The 15,145-nt window shown below is 46.1% G+C and overlaps 1 long non-coding RNA gene across 1 annotated transcript in view; it reads left to right on the top strand.

The window, feature by feature from the left end:
• The first annotated feature begins 551 nt into the window (after window positions 1–551).
• The window catches only part of LOC309621691, a 34,466-nt gene continuing 19,872 nt past the window's right edge, over window positions 552–15,145 (top strand). Inside the window, exons 1-2 of the long non-coding RNA XR_014240185.1 lie at window positions 552–566; window positions 11,189–11,241. This is a non-coding gene — a long non-coding RNA (uncharacterized lncRNA). The remainder of the gene's footprint in view (window positions 567–11,188; window positions 11,242–15,145) is intronic.

Genomic DNA, 15,145 nt, shown 5'->3' with positions numbered 1-15,145 from the left:
TACATACCCCTTAGCACGTAAAGGAATATTATTTGGGCGTCCAGCCATGGAGAAGAGTTTAGACACTAGGATAAGATAAGGAACACACCCATTATAAAGAAATCACATTAGGTTTCTATTTTTAAGCTGTTCCTTAAAACACTAGTGCTTAGGAAATCTATTGGAGGCAGAAGCAGTCAAGGGTAGCCTAGGGTTAGGGTTAGGCTTAGGGTTAGGCTTAGGGTATGGCTTAGGGTACGGGTTCGGGGAGGGGTTCGGGTACGGCGTAGGGTATGTGTTAGGGTTAGGGTTAGGGTTAGTGTTAGGGTTAGGGCTCGGTTTAGGGTACAGATTAGGATTAGGGTACGTGTTAGGGTTAGGGTAGGGTTTAGGGTTAGGGTACGCGTTAAGGTTAGGGTAGTTATTAAACCTATCCCACTCTCTAGATACTCCTTAGCACGTAAAGGAATATTATTTGGGGGTCCAGCCATGGAGAAGAGTTTAGACACTAGGATAAGATAAGGAACACACCCATTATAAAGAAATCACATTAGGATTCCCTTTTTAAGCTGTTCCTTAAAACACTAGTGTTTAGGAAATCTATTGGAGGCAGAAGCAGTGAAGGGTAGCCTAGGGTTAGGGTTAGGCTTAGGGTTAGGCTTAGGGTACGGCTTAGGGTACGGGTTCGGGGAGGGGTGCGGGTACGGCGTAGGGTATGGGTTAGGGTTAGGGTTAGGGTTAGTGTTAGGGTTAGTGCTCGGTTTAGGGTACGGGTTAGGATTAGGGTACGTGTTAGGGTTAGGGTAGGGGTTAGGGTTAGGGTACGCGTTAGGGTTAGGGTAGTTATTAAACCTATCCCACTCTCTAGATACCCCTTAGCACGTAAAGGAATATTATTTGGGGGTCCAGCCATGGAGAAGAGTTTAGACACTAGGATAAATAAGGAACACACCCATTATAAAGAAATCACATTAGGATTCTCTTTTTAAGCTGTTCCTTAAAACACTACTGCTTAGGAAATCTATTGGAGGCAGAAGCAGTCAAGGGTAGCCTAGGGTTAGGGTTAGGCTTAGGGTTTGGGTTAGTGTACGGCTTAGGGTACGGGTTCGCGGAGGGGTTCGGTTACGGCGTAGGGTATGGGTTAGGGTTAGGGTTAGGGTTAGTGTTAGGGTTAGGGCTCGGTTTAGGGTACGGGTTAGGATTAGGGTACGTGTTAGGGTTAGGGTAGGGGTTAGGGTTAGGGTACGCGTTAGGGTTAGGGTAGTTAGTAAACCTATCCCACTCTCTAGATACCCCTTAGCACGTAAGGGAATATTATTTGGGGGTCCAGCCATGGAGAAGAGTTTAGACATTAGGATAAGATAAGGAACACACACATTATAAAGAAATCACATTAGGATTCTCTTTTTAAGCTGTTCCTTAAAGCACTAGTGCTTAGGAAATCTATTGGAGGCAGAAGCAGTCAAGGGTAGCCTAGGGTTAGGGTTAGGCTTAGGGTTAGGGTTAGTGTACGGCTTAGGGTACGGGTTCGCGGAGGGGTTCGGTTACGGCGTAGGGTATGGGTTAGGGTTAGGGTTAGGGTTAGTGTTAGGGTTAGGGCTCGGTTTAGGGTACGGGTTAGGATTAGGGTACGTGTTAGGGTTAGGGTAGGGGTTAGGGTTAGGGTACGCGTTAGGGTTAGGGTAGTTAGTAAACCTATCCCACTCTCTAGATACCCCTTAGCACGTAAGGGAATATTATTTGGGGGTCCAGCCATGGAGAAGAGTTTAGACATTAGGATAAGATAAGGAACACACACATTATAAAGAAATCACATTAGGATTCTCTTTTTAAGCTGTTCCTTAAAGCACTAGTGCTTAGGAAATCTATTGGAGGCAGAAGCAGTCAAGGGTAGCCTAGGGTTAGGGTTAGGCTTAGGGTTAGGGTTAGGGTACGGCTTAGGGTACGGTTTCGGGGAGGGGTTCGTGTACGGCGTAGGGTATGGGTTAGGGTTAGGGTTAGGGTTAGTGTTAGGGTTAGGGCTCGGTTTAGGGTACGGGTTCGGATTAGGGTACGTGTTAGGGTTAGGGTAGGGGTTACGGTTAGTGTACGCGTTAGGTTTAGGTTAGTTATTAAACCTATCGCACTGTCTAGATACCCCTTAGCACGTAAAGGAATATTATTTGGGGGTCCAGCCATGGAGAAGAGTCTAGACACTAGGATAAGATAAGGAACACACCCATTATAAAGAAATCACATTAGGATTCTCTTTTTAAGCTGTTCCTTAAAACACTAGTGCTTAGGAAATCTATTGGAGGCAGAAGCAGTCAAGGGAAGCCTAGGGTTAGGATTAGGCTGAGGGTTAGGCTTAGGGTACGGCTTAGGGTACGGGTTCGGGGAGGGGTTCGGGTACAGCGTAGGGTATGTGTTAGGGTTAGGGTTAGGGTTAGTGTTAAGGTTAGGGCTCGGTTTAGGGTACGGGTTAGGATTAGGGTACGTGTTAGGGTTAGGGTAGGGGTTAGAGTTAGGGTACGCGTTAGGGTTAGGGTAGTTATTAAACCTATCCCACTCTCTAGATACCCCTTAGCACGTAAAGGAATATTATTTGGGGGTCCAGCCATGGAGAAGAGTTTAGACACTAGGATAAGATAAGGAACACACCCATTATAAAGAAATCACATTAGGATTCTATTTTTAAGCCGTTCCTTAAAACATTAGTGCTTAGGAAATCTATTGGAGGCAGAAACAGTCAAGGGTAGCCTTGGGTTAGGGTTAGGCTTAGGGTTAGGGTTACGGTATGCCTTAGGGTACGGGTTCGGGGAGGGGTTCGGGTACGGCATAGGGTATGGGTTAGGGTTAGGGTTAGGTTTAGTGTTAGGGTTAGGGCTCGGTTAAGGGAACGGGTTAGGATTAGGGTACGTGTTAGGGTTAGGGTAGGGGTTAGGGTTAGGGTACGCGTTAGGGTTACGGTAGTTATTAAACCTATCCCACTCTCCTGATACCCCTTAGCACGTAAAGGAATATTAGTTGGTGGTCCACCCGTGGAGAAGAGTTTAGACACTAGGATAAGATAAGGAACACACTTATTATAAAGAAATCACATTAGGATTCTCTTTTTAAGCTGTTCCTTAAAACACTAGTGCTTAGGATATCTATTGGAGGCAGAAGCAGTCAAGGGTAGCCTAAGGTTAGTGTTAGGCTTAGGGTTAGGGTTAGGGTACGGGTTAGTGTACAGGTTCGGGTTAGGGTTAGGGTTAGGGTTAGGGTTAGTGTTAGGGTTAGGGCTCGGTTTAGGGTACGGGTTAGGATTAGGGTACGTGTTAGGGTTAGGGTAGGGGTTAGGGTTAGGGTACGCGTTAGGGTTAGGGTAGTTATTAAACCTATCCCACTCTCTAGATACCCCTTAGCACGTAAAGGAATATTATTTGGGGGTCCAGCCATGGAGAAGAGTTTAGACACTAGGATAAGATAAGGAACACACCCATTATAAAGAAGTCACATTAGGATTCTATTTTTAAGCTGTTCCTTAAAACACTAGTGCTTAGGAAATCTATTGGAGGCAGAAGCAGTCAAGGGTAGCCTAGGTTTAGGGTTAGGCTTAGGGTTAGGCTTAGGGTACGGGTTCGGGGAGGGGTTCGGGTACGGCGTAGGGTATGTGTTAGGGTTAGGGTTAGGGTTATTGTTAGGGTTAGGGCTCGGTTTCGGGTACAGGTTAGGATTAGGGTACGTGTTAGGGTTAGGGTAGGGTTTAGGGTTAGGGTACGCTTTAGGGTTAGGGTAGTTATTAAACCTATCCCACTCTCTAGATACCCCTTAGCACGTAAAGGAATATTTTTTGGGGGTCCAGCCATGGAGAAGATTTTAGACACTAGGATAAGATAAGGAACACACCTATTATAAAGAAATCACATTAGGATTCTCTTTTTAAGCTGTTCCTTAAAACACTAGTGCTTAGGAAATCTATTGGAGGCAGAAGCAGTCAAGGGTAGCCTAAGGTTAGGGTTAGGCTTAGGATTAGGGTTAGGGTACGGCTTAGTGTACAGGTTCGGGTTAGGGTTAGGGTTAGGGTTAGGGTTAGTGTTAGGGTTAGGGCTCGGTTTAGGGTACGGGTTAGGATTAGGGTACGTGTTAGGGTTAGGGTAGGGGTTAGGGTTAGGGTACGCGTTAGGATTAGGGTAGTTATTAAACCTATCCCACTCTCTAGATACCCCTTAGCACATAAAGGAATATTATTTGGGGGTCCAGCCATGGAGAAGAGTTTAGACACTAGGATAAGATAAGGAACACACCCATTATAAAGAAATCACATTAGGATTCTCTTTTTAAGGTGTTCCTTAAAACACTAGTGCTTAGGAAATCTATTGGAGGCAGAAGCAGTCAAGGGTAGCCTAGTGTTAGGGTTAGGCTTAGGGTTAGGCTTAGGGTACGGCTTAGGGTACGGGTTCGGGGAGGGGTTCGGGTACGGCGTAGGGTATGGGTTAGGGTTAGAGTTAGGTTTAGTTTTAGCTTTAGGGCTCGATTTAGGGTACGGTTTTGGATTAGGGTACGTGTTAGGGTTAGGGTAGGGGTTAGGGTTAGGGTACGCGTTAGGGTTAGGGTAATTATTAAAACTATCCCACTCTCTAGATACCCCTTAGCACGTAAAGGAATATTATTTGGGGGTCCAGCCATGGAGAAGAGTTTAGACACAAGGATAAGATAAGGAACACACCCATTATAAAGAAATCACATTAGGATTCTCTTTTTAAGCCGTTCCTTAAAACACTAGTGCTTGGAAAATCTATTGGAGGCAGAAGCAGTCACGGGTAGCATAGGGTTAGCGTTAGGCTTAGCTTTAGGCTTAAGGTACGGCTTAGTGTACGGGTTCGGGGAGGGGTTCGGGTACGGCGTAGGGTATGGGTTAGGGTTAGGGTTAGGGTTAGTGTTAGGATTAGGGCTCGGTTTAGGGTATGGGTAAGGATTAGGATACGTGTTAGGGTTAGGGTAGGGGTTAGGGTTAGGGTACGCGTTAGGGTTAGGGTAGTTATTAAACCTATCCCACTCTCTACATACCCCTTAGCACGTAAAGGAATATTATTTGGGCGTCCAGCCATGGAGAAGAGTTTAGACACTAGGATAAGATAAGGAACACACCCATTATAAAGAAATCACATTAGGTTTCTATTTTTAAGCTGTTCCTTAAAACACTAGTGCTTAGGAAATCTATTGGAGGCAGAAGCAGTCAAGGGTAGCCTAGGGTTAGGGTTAGGCTTAGGGTTAGGCTTAGGGTATGGCTTAGGGTACGGGTTCGGGGAGGGGTTCGGGTACGGCGTAGGGTATGTGTTAGGGTTAGGGTTAGGGTTAGTGTTAGGGTTAGGGCTCGGTTTAGGGTACAGATTAGGATTAGGGTACGTGTTAGGGTTAGGGTAGGGTTTAGGGTTAGGGTACGCGTTAGGGTTAGGGTAGTTATTAAACCTATCCCACTCTCTAGATACTCCTTAGCACGTAAAGGAATATTATTTGGGGGTCCAGCCATGGAGAAGAGTTTAGACACTAGGATAAGATAAGGAACACACCCATTATAAAGAAATCACATAAGGATTCTCTTTTTAAGCTGTTCCTTAAAACTCTAGTGCTTAGGAAATCTATTGGAGGCAGAAACAGTCAAGGGTAGCTTAGGGATAGGGTTAGGCTTAGGGTTAGGGTTACGGTACGGCTTAGGATACGGGTTCGGGGAGGGTTTCGGGTACGGCATAGGGTATGGGTTAGGGTTAGGGTTAGGTTTAGTGTTAGGTTTAGGGCTCGGTTAAGGTAACGGGTTAGGATTAGGGTACGTGTTAGGGTTAGGGTAGGGGTTAGGGTTAGGGTACGCGTTAGGGTTAGGCTAGTTATTAAACCTATCCCACTCTCTAGATACCCCTTAGCACGTAAAGGAATATTAGTTGGAGGTCCACCCGTGGAGAAGAGTTTAGACACTAGGATAAGATAAGGAACACACCTATTATAAAGAAATCACATTAGGATTCTCTTTTTAAGCTGTTCCTTAAAACACTAGTGCTTAGGAAATCTATTGGAGGCAGAAGCAGTCAAGGGTAGCCTAAGGTTAGGGTTAGGCTTAGGGTTAGGGTTAGGGTACGGCTTAGTGTACGGGTTCGGGTTAGGGTTAGGGTTAGGGTTAGGGTTAGGGTACGGCTTAGGGTACGGGTTCGGGGAGGGGTTCGGATACGGCGTAGGGTATGTGTTAGGGTTAGGGTTAGGGTTAGTGCTCGGTTTAGGGTACGGGTTAAGATTAGGGTACGTGTTAGGGTTAGGGTAGGGTTTAGGTTTAGGGTACGCGTTAGGGTTAGGGTAGTTATTAAACCTATCCCACACTCTAGATACCCCTTAGCACGTAAAGGAATATTATTTGGGGTTCCAGCCATGGAGTAGAGTTTAGACACAAGGATAAGATAAGGAACACACCCATTATAAAGAAATCACATTAGGATTCCCTTTTTAAGCCATTCCTTAAAACACTAGTGCTTAGGAAATCTATTGGAGGCAGAAACAGTCAAGGGTAGCCTAGGGTTAGGGTTAGGCTTAGGGTTAGGGTTACGGTACGGCTTAGGGTACGGGTTCGGGGAGGGGTTCGGGTACGGCGTAGGGTATGGGTTAGGGTTAGGGTTAGGTTTAGTGTTAGGGTTAGGGCTCGGTTTAGGGTACGGGTTAGGATTAGGGTACGTGTTAGGGTTAGGGTAGGGGTTAGGGTTAGGGAATGCGTTAGGGTTAGGGTAGTTATTAAACCTATCCCACTCTCTAGATACCCCTTAGCACGTAAAGGAATATTAGTTGGAGGTCCAGCCGTGGAGAAGAGTTTAGAGACTAGGATAAGATAAGGAACACACCTATTATAAAGAAATCACATTAGGATTCTCTTTTTAAGCTGTTCCTTAAAACACTAGTGCTTAGGAAATCTATTGGAGGCAGAAGCAGTCAAGGGTAGCCTAAGGTTAGGGTTAGGCTTAGGGTTAGGCTTAGGGTACGGCTTAGGTTACGGGTTCCGGGAGGTGTTCGGGTACGGCGTAGGGTATGGGTTAGGGTTAGGGTTAGGTTTAGTTTTAGCTTTAGGGCTCGATTTAGGGTACGGTTTAGGGTTAGGGTTAGGGTTAGGGTTAGGGTTAGGGTTAGGGTTAGGGTTAGGGCTCGGCTTAGGGTACGGGTTCGGATTAGGGTACGTGTTAGGGTTAGGGTAGGGGTTAGGGTTAGGGTACGCGTTAGGGTTAGGGTAGTTATTAAACCTATCGCACTGTCTAGATACCCCTTAGCACGTAAAGGAATATTATTTGGGGGTCCAGCCATGGAGAAGAGTCTAGACACTAGGATAAGATAAGGAACACACCCATTATAAAGAAATCACATTAGGATTCTCTTTTTAAGCTGTTCCTTAAAACACTAGTGCTTAGGAAATCTATTGGAGGCAGAAGCAGTCAAGGGAAGCCTAGGGTTAGGATTAGGCTGAGGGTTAGGCTTAGGGTACGGCTTAGGGTACGGGTTCGGGGAGGGGTTCGGGTACAGCGTAGGGTATGTGTTAGGGTTAGGGTTAGGGTTAGTGTTAAGGTTAGGGCTCGGTTTAGGGTACGGGTTAGGATTAGGGTACGTGTTAGGGTTAGGGTAGGGGTTAGAGTTAGGGTACGCGTTAGGGTTAGGGTAGTTATTAAACCTATCCCACTCTCTAGATACCCCTTAGCACGTAAAGGAATATTATTTGGGGGTCCAGCCATGGAGAAGAGTTTAGACACTAGGATAAGATAAGGAACACACCCATTATAAAGAAATCACATTAGGATTCTATTTTTAAGCCGTTCCTTAAAACATTAGTGCTTAGGAAATCTATTGGAGGCAGAAACAGTCAAGGGTAGCCTTGGGTTAGGGTTAGGCTTAGGGTTAGGGTTACGGTATGGCTTAGGGTACGGGTTCGGGGAGGGGTTCGGGTACGGCATAGGGTATGGGTTAGGGTTAGGGTTAGGTTTAGTGTTAGGGTTAGGGCTCGGTTAAGGGAACGGGTTAGGATTAGGGTACGTGTTAGGGTTAGGGTAGGGGTTAGGGTTAGGGTACGCGTTAGGGTTACGGTAGTTATTAAACCTATCCCACTCTCCTGATACCCCTTAGCACGTAAAGGAATATTAGTTGGAGGTCCACCCGTGGAGAAGAGTTTAGACACTAGGATAAGATAAGGAACACACTTATTATAAAGAAATCACATTAGGATTCTCTTTTTAAGCTGTTCCTTAAAACACTAGTGCTTAGGATATCTATTGGAGGCAGAAGCAGTCAAGGGTAGCCTAAGGTTAGTGTTAGGCTTAGGGTTAGGGTTAGGGTACGGGTTAGTGTACAGGTTCGGGTTAGGGTTAGGGTTAGGGTTAGGGTTAGTGTTAGGGTTAGGGCTCGGTTTAGGGTACAGGTTAGGATTAGGGTACGTGTTAGGGTTAGGGTAGGGGTTAGGGTTAGGGTACGCGTTAGGGTTAGGGTAGTTATTAAACCTATCCCACTCTCTACATACCCCTTAGCACGTAAAGGAATATTATTTGGGCGTCCAGCCATGGAGAAGAGTTTAGACACTAGGATAAGATAAGGAACACACCCATTATAAAGAAATCACATTAGGATTCTCTTTTTAAGCTGTTCCTTAAAACACTAGTGCTTAGGAAATCTATTGGAGGCAGAAGCAGTCAAGGGTAGCCTAGGGTTAGGGTTAGGCTTAGGGTTAGTCTTAGGGTACGGCTTAGGGTACGGGTTCGGGGAGGGGTTCGGGTACGGCGTAGGGTATGTGTTAGGGTTAGGGTTAGGGTTATTGTTAGGGTTAGGGCTCGGTTTAGGGTACGGGTTAGGATTAGGGTACGTGTTAGGGTTAGGGTAGGGGTTAGGGTTAGGGTACGCGTTAGGGTTAGGGTAGTTATTAAACCTATCCCACTCTCTAGATACCCCTTAGCACGTAAAGGAATATTATTTGAGGGTCCAGCCATGGAGAAGAGTTTAGACACTAGGATAAGATAAGGAACACACCCATTATAAAGAAATCACATTAGGATTCTCTTTTTAAGCTGTTCCTTAAAACACTAGTGCTTAGGAAATCTATTGGAGGCAGAAGCAGTCAAGGGTAGCCTAGGGTTAGGGTTAGGCTTAGGGTTAGGCTTAGGGTACGGCTTAGGGTACGGGTACGGGGAGGGGTTCGGGTACGGCGTAGGGTATGGGTTAGGGTTAGGGTTAGGTTTAGTTTTAGCTTTAGGGCTCGGTTTAGGGTACGGGTTAGGATTAGGGTACGTGTTAGGGTTAGGGTAGGGGTTAGGGTTAGGGTACGCGTTAGGGTTAGGGTAGTTAGTAAACCTATCCCACTCTCTAGATACCCCTTAGCACGTAAAGGAATATTATTTGGGTGTCCAGCCACGGAGAAGAGTTTAGACACTAGGATAAGATAAGGAACACACCCATTATAAAGAAATCACATTAGGTTTCTCTTTTTAAGCTGTTGCTTAAAACACTAGTGCTTAGGAAATCTATTGGAGGCAGAAGCAGTCAAGGGTAGCCTAGGGTTAGGGTTAGGCTTAGGGTTAGGCTTAGGGTATGGCTTAGGGTACGGGTTCGGGGAGGGGTTCGGGTACGGCGTAGGGTATGTGTTAGGGTTAGGGTTAGGGTTAGTGTTAGGGTTAGGGCTCGGTTTAGGGTACAGATTAGGATTAGGGTACGTGTTAGGGTTAGGGTAGGGTTTAGGGTTAGGGTACGCGTTAGGGTTAGGGTAGTTATTAAACCTATCCCACTCTCTAGATACTCCTTAGCACGTAAAGGAATATTATTTGGGGGTCCAGCCATGGAGAAGAGTTTAGACACTAGGATAAGATAAGGAACACACCCATTATAAAGAAATCACATAAGGATTCTCTTTTTAAGCTGTTCCTTAAAACTCTAGTGCTTAGGAAATCTATTGGAGGCAGAAACAGTCAAGGGTAGCTTAGGGATAGGGTTAGGCTTAGGGTTAGGGTTACGGTACGGCTTAGGATACGGGTTCGGGGAGGGTTTCGGGTACGGCATAGGGTATGGGTTAGGGTTAGGGTTAGGTTTAGTGTTAGGTTTAGGGCTCGGTTAAGGTAACGGGTTAGGATTAGGGTACGTGTTAGGGTTAGGGTAGGGGTTAGGGTTAGGGTACGCGTTAGGGTTAGGCTAGTTATTAAACCTATCCCACTCTCTAGATACCCCTTAGCACGTAAAGGAATATTAGTTGGAGGTCCACCCGTGGAGAAGAGTTTAGACACTAGGATAAGATAAGGAACACACCTATTATAAAGAAATCACATTAGGATTCTCTTTTTAAGCTGTTCCTTAAAACACTAGTGCTTAGGAAATCTATTGGAGGCAGAAGCAGTCAAGGGTAGCCCAAGGTTAGGGTTAGGCTTAGGGTTAGGGTTAGGGTACGGCTTAGTGTACGGGTTCGGGTTAGGGTTAGGGTTAGGGTTAGGGTTAGGGTACGGCTTAGGGTACGGGTTCGGGGAGGGGTTCGGATACGGCGTAGGGTATGTGTTAGGGTTAGGGTTAGGGTTAGTGCTCGGTTTAGGGTACGGGTTAAGATTAGGGTACGTGTTAGGGTTAGGGTAGGGTTTAGGTTTAGGGTACGCGTTAGGGTTAGGGTAGTTATTAAACCTATCCCACACTCTAGATACCCCTTAGCACGTAAAGGAATATTATTTGGGGTTCCAGCCATGGAGTAGAGTTTAGACACAAGGATAAGATAAGGAACACACCCATTATAAAGAAATCACATTAGGATTCCCTTTTTAAGCCATTCCTTAAAACACTAGTGCTTAGGAAATCTATTGGAGGCAGAAACAGTCAAGGGTAGCCTAGGGTTAGGGTTAGGCTTAGGGTTAGGGTTACGGTACGGCTTAGGGTACGGGTTCGGGGAGGGGTTCGGGTACGGCGTAGGGTATGGGTTAGGGTTAGGGTTAGGTTTAGTGTTAGGGTTAGGGCTCGGTTTAGGGTACGGGTTAGGATTAGGGTACGTGTTAGGGTTAGGGTAGGGGTTAGGGTTAGGGAATGCGTTAGGGTTAGGGTAGTTATTAAACCTATCCCACTCTCTAGATACCCCTTAGCACGTAAAGGAATATTAGTTGGAGGTCCAGCCGTGGAGAAGAGTTTAGACACTAGGATAAGATAAGGAACACACCTATTATAAAGAAATCACATTAGGATTCTCTTTTTAAGCTGTTCCTTAAAACACTAGTGCTTTGGAAATCTATTGGAGGCAGAAGCAGTCAAGGGTAGCCTAAGGTTAGGGTTAGGCTTAGGGTTAGGCTTAGGGTACGGCTTAGGTTCCGGGTTCCGGGAGGGGTTCGGGTACGGCGTAGGGTATGGGTTAGGGTTAGGGTTAGGTTTAGTTTTAGCTTTAGGGCTCGATTTAGGGTACGGTTTAGGGTTAGGGTTAGGGTTAGGGTTAGGGTTAGGGTTAGGGTTAGGGTTAGGGCTCGGTTTAGGGTACGGGTTCGGATTAGGGTACGTGTTAGGGTTAGGGTAGGGGTTAGGGTTAGGGTACGCGTTAGGGTTAGGGTAGTTATTAAACCTATCGCACTGTCTAGATACCCCTTAGCACGTAAAGGAATATTATTTGGGGGTCCAGCCATGGAGAAGAGTCTAGACACTAGGATAAGATAAGGAACACACCCATTATAAAGAAATCACATTAGGATTCTCTTTTTAAGCTGTTCCTTAAAACACTAGTGCTTAGGAAATCTATTGGAGGCAGAAGCAGTCAAGGGTAGCCTAGGGTTAGGGTTAGGCTGATGGTTAGGCTTAGGGTACGGCTTAGGGTACGGGTTCGGTGAGGGGTGCGGGTACGGCGTAGGGTATGGGTTAGGGTTAGGGTTAGGGTTAGTGTTAGGGTTAGGGCTCGGTTTAGGGTACGGGTTAGGATTAGGGTACGTGTTAGGGTTAGGGTAGGGGTTAGGGTTAGGGTACGCGTTAGGGTTAGGGTAGTTATTAAACCTATCCCACTCTCTAGATACCCCTTAGCACGTAAAGGAATATTATTTGGGGTTCCAGCCATGGAGAAGAATTTAGACACTAGGATAAGATAAGGAACACACCCATTATAAAGAAATCACATTAGGATTCTCTTTTTAAGCTGTTGCTTAAAACACTAGTGCTTAGGAAATCTATTGGAGGCAGAAGCAGTCAAGGGTAGCCTAGGGTTAGTGTTAGGCTTAGGGTTAGGCTTAGGGTACGGCTTAGGGTACGGGTTTGGGGAGGGGTTCAGGTACGGCATAGGGTATGGGTTAGGGTTAGGGTTAGTGTTAGTGTTAGGGTTAGGGCTCGGTTTAGGGTACGGGTTAGGATTAGGGTACGTGTTAGTGTTAGGGTAGGGGTTAGGGTTAGAGTACGCATTAGGTTTAGGGTAGTTATTAAACCTATCCCACTCTCTAGATACCCCTTAGCACGTAAGGCAATATTATTTGGGGGTGCAGCCATGGAGAAGAGTTTAGACACTAGGATAAGATAAGGAACACACCCATTATAAAGAAATCACATTAGGATTCTCTTTTTAAGCTGTTCCTTAAAACACTAGTGCTTAGGAAATCTATTGGAGGCAGAAGCAGTCAAGGGTAGCCTAGGATAAGGTTAGGCTTAGGGTGAGGCTTAGGGTACGGCTTAGGGTACGGGTTCGGGGAGGGTTTCGGGTACGGCGTAGGGTATGGGTTAGGGTTAGGGTTAGTGTTAGGGTTAGGGCTCGGTTTAGGGTACGGGTTAGGATTAGGGTACGTGTTAGGGTTAGGGTAGGGGTTAGGGTTAGGGTACGCGTTAGGGTTAGGGTAGTTATTAAACCTATCCCACTCTCTAGATACCCCTTAGCACGTAAAGGAATATTATTTGGGGGTCCAGCCATGGAGAAGAGTTTAGACACTAGGATAAGATAAGGAACACACCCATTATAAAGAAATCACTTTAGGATTCTCTTTTTAAGCTGTTCGTTAAAACACTAGTGCTTAGGAAATCTATTGGAGGCAGAAGCAGTCAAGGGTAGCCTAGGGTTAGGGTTAGGCTTAGGGTTAGGCTTAGGGTACGGCTTAGGGTACGGGTTCAGGGAGGGGTGCGGGTACGGCGTAGGGTATGGGTTAGGGTTAGGGTTAGGGTTAGTGTTAGGGTTAGGGCTCGGTTTAGGGTACGGGTTAGGATTAGGGAACGTGTTAGGGTTAGGGTAGGGGTTAGGGTTAGGGTACGCGTTAGGGTTAGGGTAGTTATTAAACCTATCCCAATCTCTAGATACCCCTTAGCACGTAAAGGAATATTATTTGAGGGTCCAGCCATGGAGAAAAGTTTAGACACTAGGATAAGATAAGGAATACACCCATTATAAAGAAATCACATTAGGATTCTCTTTTTAAGCTGTTCCTTAAAACACTAGTGCTTAGGAAATCTATTGGAGGCAGAAGCAGTCAAGGGTAGCCTAGGGTTAGGGTTAGGCTTAGGGTTAGGCTTAGGGTACGGCTTAGAGTACGGGTTTGGGGAGGGTTTCGGGTACGGCGTAGGGTATGGGTTAGGGTTAGGGTTAGGGTTAGTGTTAGGGTTAGGGCTCGGTTTAGGGTACGGGTTAGGATTAGGGTACGTGTTAGGGTTAGGGTAGGGGTTAGGGTTAGGGTACGCGTTAGGGTTAGGGTAGTTATTAAACCTATCCCACTCTCTAGATACCCCTTAGCACGTAAAGGAATATTATTTGGGGGTCCAGCCATGGAGAAGAGTTTAGACACTAGGATAAGATAAGGAACACACCCATTATAAAGAAATCACATTAGGATTCTCTTTTTAAGCTGTTCCTTAAAACACTAGTGCTTAGGAAATCTATTGGAGGCAGAAGCAGTCAAGGGTAGCCTAGGGTTAGGGTTAGGCTTAGGGTTAGGGTTAGGGTACGGCTTGGGGAATGGGTTCGGGGAGGGGTTCGGGTACGGCGTAGGGTATGGGTTAGGGTTAGGGTTAGGGTTAGTGTTAGGGTTAGGGCTCGGTTTAGGGTACGGGTTAGGATTAGGGTACGTGTTAGGGTTAGGGTAGGGGTTAGGGTTAGGGTATGCGTTAGGGTTAGGGTAGTTATTAAACCTATCCCACTCTCTAGATACCCCTTAGCACGTAAAGGAATATTATTTGGGGGTCCAGCCATGGAGAAGAGTTTAGACACTAGGATAAGATAAGGAACACACCCATTATAAAGAAATCACATTAGGATTCTCTTTTTAAGCTGTTCCTTAAAACACTAGTGCTTACGAAATCTATTGGAGGCAGAAGCAGTCAAGGGTAGCCTAGGGTTAGGGTTAGGCTTAGGGTTAGGCTTAGGGTACGGCTTAGGGTACGGGTTCGGGGAGGGGTGCGGGTACGGCGTAGGGTATGGGTTAGGGTTAGGGTTAGGGTTAGGGTTAGGGCTCGGTTTAGGGTACAGGTTAGTATTAGGGTACGTGTTAGGGTTAGGGTAGGGGTTAGGGTTAGGGTACGCGTTAGGGTTAGGGTAGTTATTAAACCTATCCCACTCTCTAGATACCCCTTAGCACGTAAAGGAATATTATTTGAGGGTCCAGCCATGGAGAAGAGTTTAGACACTAGGATAAGATAAGGAACACACCCATTATAAAGAAATCACATTAGGATTCTCTTTTTAAGCTGTTCCTTAAAACACTAGTGCTTAGGAAATCTATTGGAGGCAGAAGCAGTCAAAGGTAGCCTAGGGTTAGGGTTAGGCTTAGGGTTAGGCTTAGGGTACGGCTTAGGGTACGGGTTCGGGGAGGGTTTCGGGTACGGCGTAGGGTATGGGTTAGGGTTAGGGTTAGGGTTAGTGTTAGGGTTAGGGCTCGGTTTAGGGTACGGGTTAGGATTAGGGTACGTGTTAGGGTTAGGGTAGGGGTTAGGGTTAGGGTACGCGTTAGGGTTAGGGTAGTTATTAAACCTATCCCACTCTTTAGATACCCCTTAGCACGTAAAGGAATATTATTTGGGGGTCCAGCCATGGAGAAGAGTTTAGACACTAGGATAAGATAAGGAACACACCCATTATAAAGAAATCACATTAGGATTCTCTTTTTAAGCTGTTCCTTAAAACACTAGTGCTTAGGAAATCTATTGGAGGCAGAAGCAGTCAAGGGTAGCCTAGGGTTAGGGTTAGGCTTAGGGTTAGGTTTAGGGTACGGCTTGGGGAATGGGTTCG

This window comes from Balaenoptera borealis (assembly GCF_965194805.1).
Source record: "Balaenoptera borealis genome assembly, contig: HAP1_SCAFFOLD_879, whole genome shotgun sequence".
In the NCBI taxonomy this organism is placed as follows: domain Eukaryota; kingdom Metazoa; phylum Chordata; class Mammalia; order Artiodactyla; family Balaenopteridae; genus Balaenoptera; species Balaenoptera borealis.
Note: the sequence above shows the minus strand (reverse complement) of the source record. Positions and strands in the feature narration are given on the sequence as shown.